The sequence below is a fragment of the Mustela nivalis genome, assembly GCF_964662115.1.
Source record: "Mustela nivalis genome assembly, chromosome: 6".
NCBI classification, from domain to species: domain Eukaryota; kingdom Metazoa; phylum Chordata; class Mammalia; order Carnivora; family Mustelidae; genus Mustela; species Mustela nivalis.
Window position 1 is genome coordinate 92,784,202 of NC_139025.1, and position 17,278 is coordinate 92,801,479.

A 17,278-nucleotide genomic window follows, 5' to 3' on the forward strand; every position below is an offset into this window, starting at 1 on the left:
GTTCAAGTCTCCCAAAGAACTGTTTTCCACCTTGATTATGGTGGTAGTTACCTGTCAAAACTAATGTAACTATGCACCAAAAAGAGTGAATTTTTATCATATGTAAATTATATCTCAATAAACCTGACTTTGAGAAATCCTTGAGAGATAAGAGCAAATTGTATATGTGAAACACAAATGAGACAAAAAACAAAGATTTAGAAATTAAAAACGGGATATAATAAGATAGCAAAAAAAAAAAAATCAATAGAAAGCTGGTAGAGAAACTTGAGGATATCTCCTGAAATATAAGGGGGGGGGGTAAGATTGGCTTAGAGGAACCAATATCCAAATAAATGGAATTTCAGTACAGGGAAAATAAGGAAAAAATCAAAATAAATAACTGAAAACTGTACAGGACTGAAGGACATGAATTTCCACATTGAAAGAGCACAATGAGGGGGCACCTCAGTGGCTCAGTCTGTCAAGCACCTGCATTTGGCTCAGGTCATGATCCCAGAGTTCTGGGATCAAGTCCTACATCAGGCTCCTTGCTCATGGGAACCTGCTTCTCCCTCTCCCTCTCCTCCCCACTCATTTTCTCTCTCTCATTATCTCTCTCTCTCTCAAATAAATAAACAAAACCTTAAAAAAAAAATTGAGAAGAGTACAATTAGGGTCAGCATTGTAGATGAAAATAGACCTACAACACACATAACTGTCAAATTTCAGAGCACCAAAGAATCTGAAAACATATGAAACAAACAATATCCCTTCCCAATGACTGAGGGAACAGAGAAATTCAACAAGGCTATGAGACAATACCATCAATCAATAGGATAAAATCAACATTAATAGAAAACTCCAACCAACAACAGCAGAACATGGATATACCATGATAGTGATGAAAGTTAAAACAACAATGGCATACTATTCACAACCACTAGAATGGCTATAATAAAAATGACATACAGTAACAAATGCTGAGAAGGATGTGGAGAAACTGGAATCCTCACACATTACCATATAAATATAAAATGACATAATGACTCTGGAAAACATTTGGCAGTTTCTTGAAATGTTAAATACTGATTTACCACATGACTCAGCAATTCCATCCCTACATATTTATTCATAAGAAATGAAAGTTTATGTTACACAAAGACTGGTATGCAAATGTTGATAAAATAAATTATTCAGAATAGTCAAAAAGTAGAAACAACCCAAATGTGTATCAGTTGGTGAATGGAAAAACAAAAGGTGATATGTCTGGTGGGAATACTACTCAACAACAAAAATTGAACAAAATATTAATACATGTAACAATATGTACAAACATCATACCAAGTGAAAGAAGCCAAACACAAAAGATAAGAGATTATGTTATTTCATTTATATGAAATGTCCATAAAAGTAAACAGCATAGAGGGGCGCCTGGGTGGCTTAGTCAGTTAAGCATGACTTCAGCATGGGTCATGATCTCAGGGTCCTGGGATGGAGCCCCAAGTCAGGCTCTCCACTCAGGGAGTTTGCTTGTCTCACTCCCTCTGCCCCTCCCCCTGCTTGTGTTCTCTCTCTCAAGTAAATAAATAAAATCTTTTAATAAAAGTAAAGAGCATAGAGAGAGAAAGTAGATTAATAGTTGACTATGGCTGAGGTGGGAGTGAGAATAATTGCAAATGGATATAAGGCTTCTCTGGGGGTGATGTGGTGATGAAATGTTCTAAAATTAGATTATGGTTGATGACTGTACAATTCTGTGTATTTTTAAAATCAGTAAACTGTACATTTAGAACAGGTGAATTTTATGGTATGTACATTACAATTCAATAAGGCTTTTAAAAAGTAAATTATCAAAATATAATTGGTAAAGTGTCATTACAAAGGATTTTACACTACAAATTCCATTTTGCTTTATATCTTATACATTTGGTAGCATTTTTCTTGGGCAATAAGATTATCCCCTCCAGAGCATCTGACAGTGCTACTAAAATAGTTTAAAGTAACTGCTGGGGCTCCAAGGTGTTTCCACAGTGCTGCCTGAAAAGATACAAAAAGACTGAGTATTTGAAGACAATGACTAGAAAGGATAGAAATTAGAAAGGATAATCTTTTAATGCAAAAATTTAAAAAAAAAGCCTAAAGAGAATAAAAAACAAGGGCTGAACTATTCTGAACAGTGACTATAACACGTATTTTCTTAAATAAAGATAAGACCAAAAAAAAAGAAAGATAAAACAGTGATTGCTATGGATATTTTCTTGAGAAGGCAGGAAAAAACTGGCACGTAGAAGGAGTTGGAGGGTTGAATTCCCCTTATATATAGCTATCTCTTATCAGAAAGATGAAAAGGGATCTATTCATATAATCTACAATGGCTGCCAAATGAAAAGATTAAACAGCTCTAAATGTTCACATACTCCCTACCTACTCACAATGATGAGAAAAACTCATCATACAGGTATGAAACATGTCCAGACTTCTTTCTCTAATAACTTGCTACAGTTTAAGATCAAATTAATTTAAGCTTTCTTTTTATACTATACTAAAGCACATCAATTATTTACATTGCATTTAACTTTGCAATTTCACTAGGCAATTTCATTCTTCTTCTTACAAAGCAAAGCATGGTTGGGGTGCCTGGGTGGCTAGTGGGTAAAAGCCTCTGCCTTCAGCTCAGCTCATGATCCCAGGGTCCTGGATGAGTCCCACATTGGGCTCTCTGCTCAGCAGGGAGCCTGCTTGCCTTCCTCTCTCTCTGTCTCTCTGCCTGCCTCTCTGCCTACTTGTGATCTCTGTCAAATAAATAAATAAAATGTTAAAAAAAAAAGAGCAAAGCATGCTTGTGTACAAAGAATTATAATAATTAATATTCCTGGTATCAAGTATTCTTCAATTACTATCACAGACTTTCACAAAGGGCTTGAATGATATTCCCCAAGAGTCTTGAGGTTGAAAACTAAACATAAACATTATTATATAATAATAAAATACATAAAAATAAGAACTAAAGAGGCTTTAGAATTTAAAGCTTTAGGCTTTTTTTTTTAAGCCCAGGAGATGTAGTAACTTGCCCAAAGACACTAGGCTTAGTTAGTGGCAGAGTGTGGGGCACAGAATCCATGCTATTCTACCACAACTTTGTTTTCATTAATCAAATGCAACTCATGCCTAGCCACAATACAGTCAACCTTCAACCCAGAATAGTTAAATTAAGATGAGAGTACTAAAAAAAAAAAAAAAAAAAAAAAGATGAGAGTACTAATTCTTCTTAGATGACAGGAGAGAGACAAATGAACATAAACTATAAAGGAGTCCTACCTCCTATCCTTCCCTTATCCTGTAAGGGTAACCTTTTCTTCTCTCTTCTAAGTCCCACTAGTGGATTTTTAAGGCTTAAAGACAAATCACAGGTTTCCCCCATAATGCAGCTGTGACACAAAAAAAATGAATGGAAAGGATGAACATGGCCTTTTTTCTTCAAGAGTTTCAATGAGAGGGAGAGGAACAGAAGGTAAAGATGAGATTTTTCTGGTAGAATCTTTAGAGCCTGTGGATATGGATTCCCTCCCTCTATATTCAGCTACCAGACACAGAACTGCTTTGGTATCTGCAGCACTTATTTAAACGTTTAACAGTGAAATTTGGATCAGGTTAAAAAACAAGGTGATAAAAAAGGGAACTGAGGGGGTGCCTGGGTGGCTTAGTGGGTTAAAGCCTCTACATTTGGCTCAGGTCATGATCTCAGGGTCCTGGGGTCGAGCCCCACATCGGGCTCTCTGCTCGGCAGGGAGACTGTTTCCTCCCCCTCTCTCTGTCTGCCTCTCTGCCTATTTGTGATCTCTGTCAAATAAATAAATAAATAAATAAATAAATAAATAAATAAAATCTTAAAAAAAAAAAGAGCTGTATCAAAACATCAACATAAGTTATTTATTGCTAGTGAAATTACAGGTAATTTTTCCCTTCATTTATAGGTTTCTCTATTTTCTACAATGAACATGAATTATTTTCATAATCTGAATAAATACTTTAACTTTTTTAAAAAAATACTTTAACTTAATGAGGCCACTGTCTTATAAAATAGTTTAATTATAGAACTCCCTTATAGTAAAAAAGTGAAAAAGGTGTAAATGCCAACACATAAAGGTAACATTTCATAGGAAGGCTCTATTTTACCTTTTCCAAAATTAGGACAGCTCTATCTAATTTTCTCAGTTGTTGCCTTCTCACCTCTTTTAGAACTTAGCTCCCCGCCCCACCCCACTTCTATATCTTCAATTTCTCCCTTTGAACTGATTCCTCCCCTTCTGCTTTCAAACATGCTCAGGTTTCCTCTATCAACTCCTATACTCTTTCTCTACTTTTTTTTCCTGCCAAACTTCTACAATGAGTGCTTTTTAGTTTCCATTTTCTCTTTAACCCTTTACAACCTTGATTTTATTTTGTCCTCTCATCTGGAAAAAAAAAAATCCATCTTCAAGGTCACTTGCTGCTGTAAGGGAACCTTTTATAACACCGATGATGCTCATATCAAGGTCAGCCAAGCCAACTCTAAAGACTTTGCTCATTCTTAATCACCATTTAGCTTTTTCACCATTTCACTGCACCCCAACACACACACACACACACACACACACTCGCATGAGCACGCAGAGTATCTATTCATAGAGCACAGCACTACGGTATCTTGAGTCTCCTTGCTCCCTTACTCCCTTTTGGTTCCTTTTCTTTCAACAACTCTTATCTCTACACCAAAATCAGAAAAACATGCTTTCAAGGCTTCAGCTATTTCTCTAGACCCAGTCTCTCCTCCAACTTCTATTTGGCCTCCTGACCTGGCATTGGTAGTCCAAGTCAACACATCTAAAACAAACTTCTTCAATCTCTTCCAATGTCAAACCATCTAACTGCCCTTCCTAGCTACCATATTTTAAATTGCTGGTATCAAACTTCTCTCAACTAAAAACCTAGGAGTTGTTTGACTTCTCTCTTCCTTCCAACCAATCACTAAGTCTTCTTGAATCTTTCTTCAAAATATTTCATGGGGGGTGCCTGGGTGGCTCAGTGGGCTAAAGGCTCTGCCTTTAGCTCGGGTCATGATCTGAGTGTCCTGGGATCGAGCCCCACATCGGGTTCTCTGCTCAGTGGGGAGCCTGCTTCCTCCTCGCTCTCTCTGCCTGCCTCCTTGCCTACCTGTGATCTCCGTCTGTCAAATAAATAAATTTAAAAAAATATTTCCTGGATCCATTCTGACCTTTTTTTTTCCTTCACTGAATTATGCTAGGTCAACAGGCATAAACCAGGTTTGTCCCAAGCAAACTGGGATGTATGGTCACCTCACCTTGGTTAAAAGATTTATTTTCCAAGACTGATTTTTCAATATTTTTTCTATAAAAATTATCAACTACTCACCAATAAAAAGGAAGGAGTTACTAATACACATGACAACATGAATGTCTCAATCTTCTTATGCTAAATGAGAAGTGAGATTCCTAATGCTATATACTATATAACTTCACTTTTATGACACTCTAGAAAAGGCAAAACTGTAGGGAAAGAAAAACAGCAGTGGTTGCCAGAGTCTTGAGGATGGAGGGACATGTTCTATTTCTTGATTGTGTTAGTGACTATACACATACAACTCTTCAGCAGGAGGCCTGCTTCTCCCTCTCCCATTCTCCCTGCTTGTATTCCCTCCCTCGCTGTGTCTCTGTCAAATAAATAAATAAAATCTTTAAGGAAAAAAAAAAAAAAAAAAAAAAAAAACCTCATGTCCGTGAAGACGATGCAATAACCTGACTTTAAAAAACTGGGGTGTAAAACACACATCATTCACGGCTTTTCATTAGGCTCCTTGGATACTCAACACTCATTTGACAAAGTAAAAAATACGGTTCCATTGGGCCCACATCCATTCTTCTCCAGGAATTGGCCCAGATTTCAGTGCCGGAGGTTCCAGAAACATTCCTCAAAGCATCTGAAATATATCTATCTGCTCTGAGTTGTGATTACCAAGGCCTGCCCTTCTGGTTCTATGTTCTACTCATCTACGTAGGCTGTCTGGCCCTGAAGACAGAAGATGCCCTCAGTGCCCTCTGTGTGCAATGATGGGGGGTGAGTGCTCTCACTTGGAAGCTAGTGGGAGTTAAAAGTTTAACCTGCAAAGGCTTCCAGGCTTCTCCTGCTTCTCCCAAGCTCTCTGGGAAAGCTTTTTGCTCACTATGTAGTAGGTATCAAACCTCACAACCTGGGTGAAAAATTAATGACTCATCCAACCTTAAAGTTTAGTGTAGCTAAAAGATTAGGTCAAACTGTCCCATGTTCAAATCCCCAGCTTTCCAGCTTAACTAGCTCTGTGACCTTGGAAACAGCTGAGCCTCATTTCCTCAGCTGTAAAAGTGAAAATGTCTGTGTATTTACCCTGCCTTCTAAAGTAAAAGAAAACCTGCAGACAATAAAACACATTTTTTTGGTTTTGGTTTTGTCTTTTTAATAAAGGAAAAATGGAGGACAAAGGGAATGGAGGTAAATAAGTTAATTACCTAGCTGTCAAAACTGAACAGAATACTTTAACTGATTAAAGAGATTTCAAAGCAGTAGGCAAACTTCAGGGAGGGACAGCACTAACACTGGAAGTTCACAGAAGGATCAAGAGTGTCAAAGATTTCTTTTTAAGATTTTATTTGTCAGAGAGAAAGAGAAAGATGGAGAAAGAGAGTACAAACAGAGGGAGTGGCAAGCAGAGGAAGAAGCAGGCTCTCCACTAAACAAGGAGCCCGATGTGGGGCTCAATCCAAGGACCTTGGGATCACGACCTAGGCCGAAAGCAGGCCCCTTAATCGACTGAGACCCCCAAGCATCCCAGAAGATGGCAAAGATTTAAAAAGTGAACCACATTAAGACTTTCAAAAAAGAAACAGAGAAAAGGGTAAAGACTCATTGTAACCACTCTTAAACAGAAAAAGCATACTTTATAACAATAAGTCTCATTTGTTTTGCTATTAATACTTCCTGCCCTTCCTGATGTTTCATATTTTTTTGGGAAACAGAATGTTTCTTCTTTTATGAAACAGAAGTGTCCCTTTCAATTCCATCACAGCCTATCAGACCATGACTGAGTTAAAATCTTCCTCTCTCAATCATTTCTTGATTCCTATCTTCAATGATCTCTTCCTTCACCTTTTTATGGTACATAGTAAATTAACGTCACATAGTTTAGGACTCTAACAATTAACAAATAACTGAGGGCCTACATGAAGACATGACTGAGCACTGACTGATCCAGGTGTGTCTCCTCTTGCCAATTAGACTTCAAAACTACTCATGAGCAGGAGCTGTATCTCACACCTTCAGATACACAGTCTAAAAGGTAATTAAATAATTCTTAATTTAAATATATACAAAGACACAAAAATATATCCTTATAGAGTGTATTTCCTCTAGTAAGCAACTGAACATCATCACAAAGTACTAGCATTTTAAAGTTCATTTTTTAAATGATTAAAGAAAGCGCATGTATTTAACATTCATTTACTGAGCACCTACTATGTATCAAGAGATGAGTAAGAAGTTCATGTCTTATTTCTCAAGAAGCTCATGGCCTGGGGTGGAGGGAGAGTGACAAGAAAGTAATAAAGTCAATAAATATAAAACAGTAATTGCTACAGAAGACAAACAGTACAGGTTGTTAAAAAAGCAGCAGCAGTGAATCTAATTTGAGAGGCAATCAAGTATCTAGAAATACATCTATGTCACACCAGATTTGAGTCCTGAAGACAAACAGAAATTGTAAAAATGAAATAAAGGAAAGCTCTCTATTTAAGCAACTACAGTAAAAACTCTTACATACTCAAAAATCATAATCTACTAGAGCTTTCTTTATTTCCATATTTTCAGTTTTTCTCCAGAAATGATTGTTCGATTGGAGCATGAATACAAAGCCAAAACAGATACGGAAGCTGACTGAGAACTGTATAATGGATATATCAAGCCAATAACACCCAAACCACTCATCAACTTTAGCATCACAAACAAGGAGACAGTCAGACATTACATGTCTCCTGATGTGATACAATAGGAAATACACTTCACAACACTTAAATATTCTTGCCAAAAATATCTAGCCTGAACATAAGCTTCAACTGCTTTTTACCAACTACCAATTTAAAGGAAATAGAAGTCAGAGAGGAACCTGTTAAACACTACCACGAAGATATAATTAGAAAAATCCAGAAAACAGAAATCTTTCGGACACAAAACTCAGTTTCCTCAACAAATATTTTGCAAGAAAAAAAATAAATAAAGAGAAGGAGGCTATGTATTAAAAGACATTGCATCAACTGAATACAATGTGTGGACATTGCTTAAGATCTTATTTTTTAAAAGCTGTTAAAATGTATAATAATTAGGGAAATTTGAATATTAAGTGGATATGTGATATTAAGGAATTACTTGTTTATAACCCTAAAGTATAACAAATAATAAACTGTACATATTTAATATTTTGTGTGTGTATACACACACACACACACACACATATATATCCATTAAACCACTACCACAATCAATATATGGAACCTATCCATCATCCTTTTTTAAGATTTTATTTATTTATCTGATAGAGAAGCACGGAGAGCAGCAAGCAGAGGGAGAGGGAGAAGCGGACTTCCCACTGAGCAGGGAGTCCAATACAGGGCTCGATCCCAGGACCATGGGATCAATTACCCGAGCCGAAGGCAGACACTTACCCACAAAGTCACCCAGGTGCCCCTTTATCCACCATCTTCAAAAATTTCCTGTGTCCCTTTATACTTCTTCCCCAAACACTTGATCTGCTTTCTGTCACTACAGATTAGTTTGCATTTTCTACTACTTTATACAGAAAGAATCACATAGTATATACTCTTCTTTGGAAGAGGGGTATGGTTTTTTTCACTCAACATATTTTGGGAATCATTCATGCTGTTATATGTATCAACAGTCCATTCCTTTTTACTGCAGAGCAGTACTCTATTGTGTGAGTATATCAAAATTTGTTTTCCATTCATCTGCTGATAGACATTTGGGTTGTTTCCAATTTTGGCTATTACTAATAAAGCTGCTATGAAGAGTCTTGTACGAGTCGCAGCGTGAACAGATACTTTCATTTCTCTTGGGTAAATACCAAGGAGTGGGATGGGGGTAGGTTTATGTTTAACTATTTAAGAAAACTGCCAAACTTTGAAAAGTTGTATCATTTTACATTTCCATTAGCAGTGTATGATAGTAAGGAAACACCATTAGTTATTTCTAGTTAAATGGTATTATTATTATCACATCTTTTTTTTTTTAAGAGTCTTTTAGAGATATATATACATACATCATACAGAAGAAAAGAGATGATGTTTGGGATTTACAGAGTAGGGGAAAAATCAATGAAACAAGAAACACTGATAATGGCTGAAGCTGGGTAATTCGGATGGATATTCATTATATCATCCTCTCCACAGGATTAAAAATTTTCATAAAAGAAACAGATCAGACAGCAAATCTTATGTGTGGGCTATATAAACATATATATATATATATAGCAATGTTCTGCAATGATACAATTTAAATGGCGTGTCATGTCCTTGCTCTTTGGGTTAGAGGTAGTATTCCCTTTAAAGACTGCAGATGCAGTCAACTTTGTCTCGAGAAGAGTCATGTGGGAGTGGGGGTGGGGGAGAGAGAGAAACAAAAACATGTGGGCAGGAAGTCTATGGTCCTGTCCCTCCCTCTGTAACTCCACATCCCTAGATTTGGAGGCAGAAGGAAGTATGCTGCATAAAAGGAAAAAAAAAATCAGAAATAAACACGGATTAGGACACCTGGGTACCTCAGTTGGTTAAGGGCCTGCCTTCAGCTCAGGCCATGCATAATCTCAAAGTCCTGGGGATACAGCCCCTCATCAGGGCTCCTTGCTTAGTGAGAACCCTGCTTCTCCCTCTGCATGCCGCTCTTCCCTGCTTGTGCTCTGACAAAATCTTTAAAAAATAATAAAAAATAAAATAAACATGGATAACAATGACCTCTCTCACATTAGAGCATCCTAACAAACACTGAATGCTTCCACAGAGGTGAACCACACAGCTGGGGAACAGTAGAGAAACTTTTTTACTTTTTGCTCCCTTTATACAAAATTTTGCCTTTCATACAAGTATTACCTGCTTTAAAAACAAGTCAAATTAAAGTAAAAAAATCACTAGTAATTGCTTCTCCTCTCATGCAGTTTAGTTTGTTTGCTTGCTTGCTTATGTACGTATTTGACAGAGAGAGACAGGAAGTGAAAGCACAAGTGCGGGGAACTGCAGAGGGAGGGGGAGAAGCAGTCTTCCTACTGAGTAGGAAGCTGGATGCAGGGTTCAATCTGAGGATGCTGGGATCATGACCTGAGCCAAAGGCAGATGCTTAACCAACTGAGCCACCCAGGTGCCCCAGTACAAAATTCTAAATGACTATGGTTTTACTTCACATAACTTTAGCTTTGAAAGCTACACCTAAGTTGATACGAAGTTTTTAAGTCACACTTCCCTTCATCTAGTGTATCTAAACCATTCCAATTAGTTTTCATAGAAACAATCATTTTATTATTTTTTTTAAAGATTTTATGTATTTGACAGAGACAGAGAGCAAGAGTATAAGCATGGGGAGTAGCACAGGGAGATGTAGGCTACCCAGTGAGCAGGGAGCCTGATAAATATGGGTTTTGACCCCAGAACTCTGGGACCATGACCTGAGCTGAAGGCAGACACTCAACCAACCCCAAAACAACGCTTTTAAACTTCTATTTTAAACTGCTGCATTTACTGAACTGGGCAACTATGTAAGCCTGGCAAATAGGCAGATCGAAAGCTGCCCTCCAATCCACACTCCTGCAGACAGAGGTGGGCAATAACCACTATCGGCACCCTTGATGATAGAAGATTCTGTATTATGAATTTTTATCCCTGAGAATTTGACAGACAATAAATAAGATTATGTTTTAGTTTGCATCTGAAAGAAGTAATATGAAGTTGTACTTTTCTTAGGTGATTAAACTGAAAGGATGAAGCCGTATGTTGTAACCAGGTGACACAAGTCCTAGAGTCAGATTCCCTGGGTTTGAGTCCCACTTTAACCATTTAATAGTTATGTGACTAAAGGCAAATTACTTAACCTTTTTCCAGGGTAGTGTTGTGAGGATTAAATAAAATAATCCATTTGCCACAATGTCTGGCATATGGTTAATCACTCTGTAAATGTTGGCTATCATTAAGTTACACATAAATATCACTGATGAAGCAGAAGGTGCAGAAAAGTATGTTACAACTTATGTAAAAACAAAATGTGTATGGAAGTGACTGCCTGTATATTCACTGAATATCTCTGAAAGGTTAAACAAGAAGAGAGGGTAGTAAGTATGGCTCAGGGATGAGATGAGAGGGAGACTTTTCCCTTTTGGACTTCTTGAATTTTGTATCAAATGCAAGTATTATCTTTTAACTAAACTAAATGTACTGATAGTGGGGCGCCTGGCTAGCTCAGTTGGTAGAGTGTGATTCTTGATCCTGAGGTTGTGAGTTCAAGCCCCAAGTTGAGTGTAGACATTACTTTAAAAGAAAATCTTTCCCCCTCCCCACCCCCATAACAGACTCTTAACTACAGAGAACAAGCTAAAGGTTACTGGAGAGGAGGTGGGTGGGGGAATGGGTTAAATGAGTGATGGGTATTAAGGAAGACACTTGTGATGAGCACTGAGTGTTCTATATAAGTGATGAATCACTAAATTCTACACCTGAAACTAATATTAAATTGTATGTTAACTGGAAGTCAAATAAAAATGTGATAAAATTATTTTTTACAAAGTTATAAAATGTCTTGATAGTATAATATATCTCTCTTCTTAAATGGCTACACACCTGAATCTTTAGGAAGACTTAGGGCTTCAAAAGCCAAGTAGATGATTATCTTATCATGTTTTGCTAAATATCTTATTCTCTCTGTTAAAATATTACAGTCTTTTTCTGGAAACATTTATAGGGAGGAAAAATACTCTAATCCTTTCTTACAGTCTTCTTAAACTCAGAAATGTACATAAATATATACATATATAAGACAACATCACCTTAAGGATTCCTTCTGACCCCCTCTTCAGCTACTAAAGGTACTTCTGATGCTTTCAAGATAGGTAAGACACTATGTATGAAAGGATATTCCAATAGGATATACAACTCCAAAAAAGACAAGGTAATATAAACTAATTTTAATGTGCTCTCTTCATGATTTGGACTAAGATTATCAATCTATAATACTTGTGCCTAACTTTGAAGTTGTGGGGGGTGGGACAACAAAGGGGAGTATACCCTAACACCTTAAAAGAAAGGGTAGACTACCCTTTGAGAATTAAATCAAAAGAAGTTGATGCTAGGGTCCTTTTATAAGAATAGTTTTTAATCCTTCTTACATTCCAACACTTGCAAGGATTACCACATATCCCTATCCATTACAGTGGTTTGTTATCACCATGTCCCCTGGGCTGAAGTCAGAATATATGTTGAAATTTGAAAATGCCCTCTTCTCTTAGGGAACACCCTTTTCCAGCATATGAATCACACTGCCTTAATGAAGTATAATGAAACCCGGTCTAAAACTTAACTGTAACCAAATTAAACATATTGACCTCATTTAAAAAAAAAATGCCCCTCTCAATGTTTCCCCTCAACTCTGAACTCTTATCACCAACTGCCTGTAAGTAGCTCCATGTGCATGTCAGTTCCACAGTCAATAATTCTTGAACTTAACATACTGAAAATAGAACCCTTAATATCCACCCTCTCAAATCTGATCCTTTCAACTGTTCCTAATTCAGTAAATAGAACCACCATCCTCCCAGTTGCTGAAAGCTCCAAAGGATTCATAAATTCCATATCTCCAACCCACTGATTCTGCCTTTTTAATGTATTCCCAAATTATTCATTTCTCTCCATTTCTGTTACCACCATCCTAGACCAAACTACCATCATTTCTCTTTTGGACTGTATCGGTTTCCTCCTAAATCCTCTAGCTACACTGGACTTCTATCCTTCAACATGCCAAGTTCATTTCCGTTTTGTGGCCAAACCATTCCTTCTGCTTAAACATTCCTCCTATATACTCCCGGTTTCTACCTCTCAGCTCAGATGTTACCCACCCAAAAGCACTTCCCTGACCACCCAATCAAGAATAACCCCAACCTTACCTCCATTCTCTATACCAGTACCTTGTATTTTTCCCCCCTAAAATAGCAACGATCAGTATCTGAAATTAGCTTGCTTATTTGCTAATTATTCATGTCCTCCCATAGACTGTGAGCTCCACTGACAGCAGAAATCATGTTCATTGCATCTAAAAAAGTGCTTGGCACATAACAGATGCTTAATAAACAGCTGATGAATGAAGGAACCTATCTAAAGAAAGACAAAGTCAACCCTGAAAGATAATGGTCAGCTGGGAGTGAGGAGTCACAAAATAGTTAAAAATGTCAGTGGGATGGCTTGGTGGCTCAGTGGGTTAAAACTTCTGCCTTCAGCTCAGGTCATGGTCCCAGGGGTCCTGCGATCGAGCCCCCAAGTCGGGCTCTCTGCTCAGCAGGGAGCCTGCTTCCCTTCCTCTCTCTCTGCCTGCCTCTGCCTACCTGTGATCTCTGTCTGTCAAATAAATAAAATATTTTTTAAAAAAGTCAATGGGAGAGTATCTGTGGTAAAAATTAAAACTGTGCCATATTTCAGTTCTCCTTCCACATATATGGTAAGTTTATACTTGCCCATCATCTTGAAGTTAGGTATGATCGTATGACTTGCTTTTGCCACTGAAATATAAACAGAAGCCTTTCAGAGCCACTTTGTATGATTCACTACTATCACCATCCCTCTATTGTGGCAACTAGCAACAGGACAGAGATTAAGGTTCCATCTGTCCACATTCCTTAGCAAGGATAACACAGAGCAGAGCCTCCAGATAACTCACATGTAAGATGAATCAAGGAGAAATAAGCCTTTGTTATAAATAAGCCACTGAGATTTGGGGGTTGTTACTGCAAAATAACATAGGCCATCCAGATTGAGAAATCATCCAAACAATGTTGTGGGCTACATAATAATGGAGTCAGTCTCACTAAGTAGTCAACTGATGCCACTGAATATACATAAGTAATTTCCTTCTGATTATTTACTCAGTTTCCAAATAGATCTGCCAACAAGAAGAGAAAAAACTGTTTACATGGAGGTTATGAGTTATTGTCCCTTATGCTATTTTTCATTAAATATTCCCCCAAATAATGAATGCCACCCTATAAAGGGATACCTACCAGTCTTTCCTTACCCGGAAACAGGTGAGAATAACTGTGCTTTTTGTTTATTATCTACAGCAACTATTCAATAATTAAATAGTTACTGAGTTCAGATCATTGTGGAGGAAACAAACTAGAAAAGTAGATGGGATAAAATGCAAAAGTCCCTAGATACTGGGTCAGGAACCTGAACTTTATTTATTTATTTATTTTTAAGGATTTTATTTATTTATTTGACAGAGATCACAAGTACACAGAGAGGCAGGCAGAGAAAGAGGGAGAAGCAGGCTCCCTGCTGAGCAGAGAGCCCAATGCGGGGCTCGATCCCAGGACCCTGGGATCATGACCTGAGCCGAAGGCAGAGGCTTTAACCCACTGAGCCACCCAGGTGCCCCCGAACTTTAATTTTCTAGACAAAATACACTTACTGAGAAGCTCTGTATAGAAATTATATGATTAAAAACTATTCTTGGGGCACCTGGCTGGCTCAGTCAGTCAAGTAGGAGGATCTTCATCTCAGGGTTGTGAGTTTGAGCCCCACATTAGGTACAGAGATTACTTAAGTAAACTTTTTTTAATAAAAAAAAAAAACTATTCTTGAAGATTATTTTATATGGCAGTTATAGAAATAGGATGACTAACAGGAGTCCCAAGAGTACTAGTTTCCAACAGCTGTGCCATGAATCCTCCATAGACAAAAGGCCAAATTTTAATCAATCTCTATGATTTATTTTGGCTACAACATTAAACATACTGTTAATGATGGTACTAAGTAGTACAGGAAATAAGCAAGGCCTAAGTTTTTTTTTTTTTTTTTTTAAGATTTTATTTATTTGGGGGCACCTGGGTGGCTCAGTTGGGTTAAAGCCTCTGCTTTTGGCTCAGGTCATGATCCCAGGGTCCTGGGATCAAGCCCCATGTCAGGCTCTCCGCTCAGCAGGGAGCCTGCTTCCCTTCCTCTCTCTCTGCCTACCTCTCTGCCTACTTATGATCTTCATCAAATAAATAAATAAAATCTTAAAAAAAAAGATTTTATTTATTTGAGAGAGAGAGGGTGTGTGTGTGTAGGGGGAGGGGCAGAGGGAGAGGCAGTAGCTGATGCCCCGCTGAACCGAGAGCTAGATGAGGCTGAAGACAGATGCTTAATGATGTGAGCCACTCAAAAGGCCCAGTAAGGCCCAGATTTCTGCAAATAAGAGTAAAAGGCACACTCAAAAGTCAAGGTAGCACTAAAGTAAGATCTGGTAATGGACAAAGCTGTATTCTAAGTATGAGGGGCAATCAGGGCAGTAATTACTACAGAGTTCTGAAAGGCAACCAAGTGAGCAACGGATGCTTTACTATCTCTTGGGAGGGATTTTTATATTACAGAAATGACTGGGTTGTAATCAAGTTGGGTTGTATTCGGAGTTCTTTCAAACGACTCAGAGCATCTGTGCAGCACTCCAACAAGCTTGTCTTTCCTCAGCAACAATCCATTCCTTTCATTCAACAAATATTAAGTACATGTTACAGGCTAATTACCATTCTTGGCATTGAGAAAACATGAGTGAACAAAACAATGATCCCTGCCCTACTGCAACTTATATGCTAGTGGCAGTTAAATTCCATTCTAAAATTTCTCCCCCAATCCTATTACACGGGAGTAGTTTTTACAAATGCCATTGGAAGATATCATCTGATTAATGCATGTGAAAGACTAACAGTCTCACCAGAGATAATTACCCTTGAAAAGTAAATACTTCACAGATTCACAGACTCTTAAAGCTGGGAAGGACCTTGAAGATAATTTCAATTTACAAATGAGATTAAGAGATCTGGCCAAGAACACTCAGTTACCGGTAGGAGAGCAAAACCTGGAACTGTGAGTTCCAGTGTTAGTGTCTTTTCCATGTAATACCAAACGCGTTTTAAGATTATACCAGTGAGAAGAAGAGATGCTAGAATGGGGATTCATGATTCATACATAGGTGATAGGTTTCTGGATGACTGTTCAAGGCAAAAAGAATTTCAGGCAGTGTGTAAACTTGAGAGGTGGTTATAGGGGAAGCAAACTGGGGGTCCATTTCAGAAGACTCTTTCCCCCATCTCTATCCTTATAATGCCCCCAGAACAAAGAGAGGAAATACAAAATTTCTCCAAAGTTAATACATACTAGAGAAGATACCTGGACATGAGCACAAAGTAGTAAACACAGCATTTGAATCTAGCAAAGTCAAACTGTTAAGTTATCCAAGCTGAAAGTGTACGTTCCCAGTAAAGGTACCATTTATATTCAGTTTAAGGTGGTTTTTTTTTTTCTTTTTAAAATTACTTTCCTAAATACATTTTTCAGAAAGTACCAAATTACTGATATGGGTCATGAGTGTAATGATTGATAAAACGAGGGTGAGGGGGCGCCTGGGTGGCTCAGTGGGTTAAGCCGCTGCCTTCGGCTCAGGTCATGATCTCAGGGTCCTGGGATCGAGTCCCACATCGGGCTCTCTGCTCAGCAGGGGGCCTGCTTCCCTTCCTCTCTCTGTGATCTCTTCCCTTCCTCTCTCCTACTGTGATCTCTCTCTGTCAAAAAACAAAAACAAAAACAAAAACAAAAACGAGGGTGATGTTATTGTGAGGCACTAGGCAAGCATTTTTAAAGATAATTCCTCTTCCTCCAGAATGGTTACACTCATCTCTTGCTTATAAATTGTACCAATTTATACATTTGAAAACCCAAACTCTCCCTTTAATCTCTCAAAGATTCATGAACAACCAACATGAGCCTTATTCGTATTCTAATAGAAATTGTATTTTAAAAAAACTTTCAAGAGAAAAATAAGACATGCTAAGAATGGAAAAATCAGCTTTGTACCACCACCACCCCCCCCCCAAAAAAAGAAAAGAGAAGAAAGATTATTGATTTTAAAAATTTTATGAAAAGGGGTGCCTAGGTGGCTCAGTGGGTTAAGCCTCTATCTTCAGCTCAGGTCA

At 37.8% G+C, this 17,278-nt stretch overlaps 1 protein-coding gene across 3 annotated transcripts in view; it reads right to left on the reverse strand.

Moving 5' to 3' along the window:
• KATNBL1 (katanin regulatory subunit B1 like 1) overlaps nt 1-17,278 on the reverse strand; it is a 35,502-nt gene that overhangs the window by 15,467 nt on the left and 2,757 nt on the right. Inside the window, exon 2 of one of the 3 annotated variants that reach the window (XM_082736838.1) lies at nt 7,528-7,583. The exons of 1 other annotated variant lie outside the window; for it this stretch is intronic. The gene's annotated coding sequence lies outside the window, so the exon portion shown is untranslated. Of the gene's footprint in view, nt 1-7,527; nt 7,584-13,986; nt 14,209-17,278 lie in introns of all 3 variants that reach the window. One more of the 3 variants, XM_082736837.1, reaches the window with a different exon arrangement.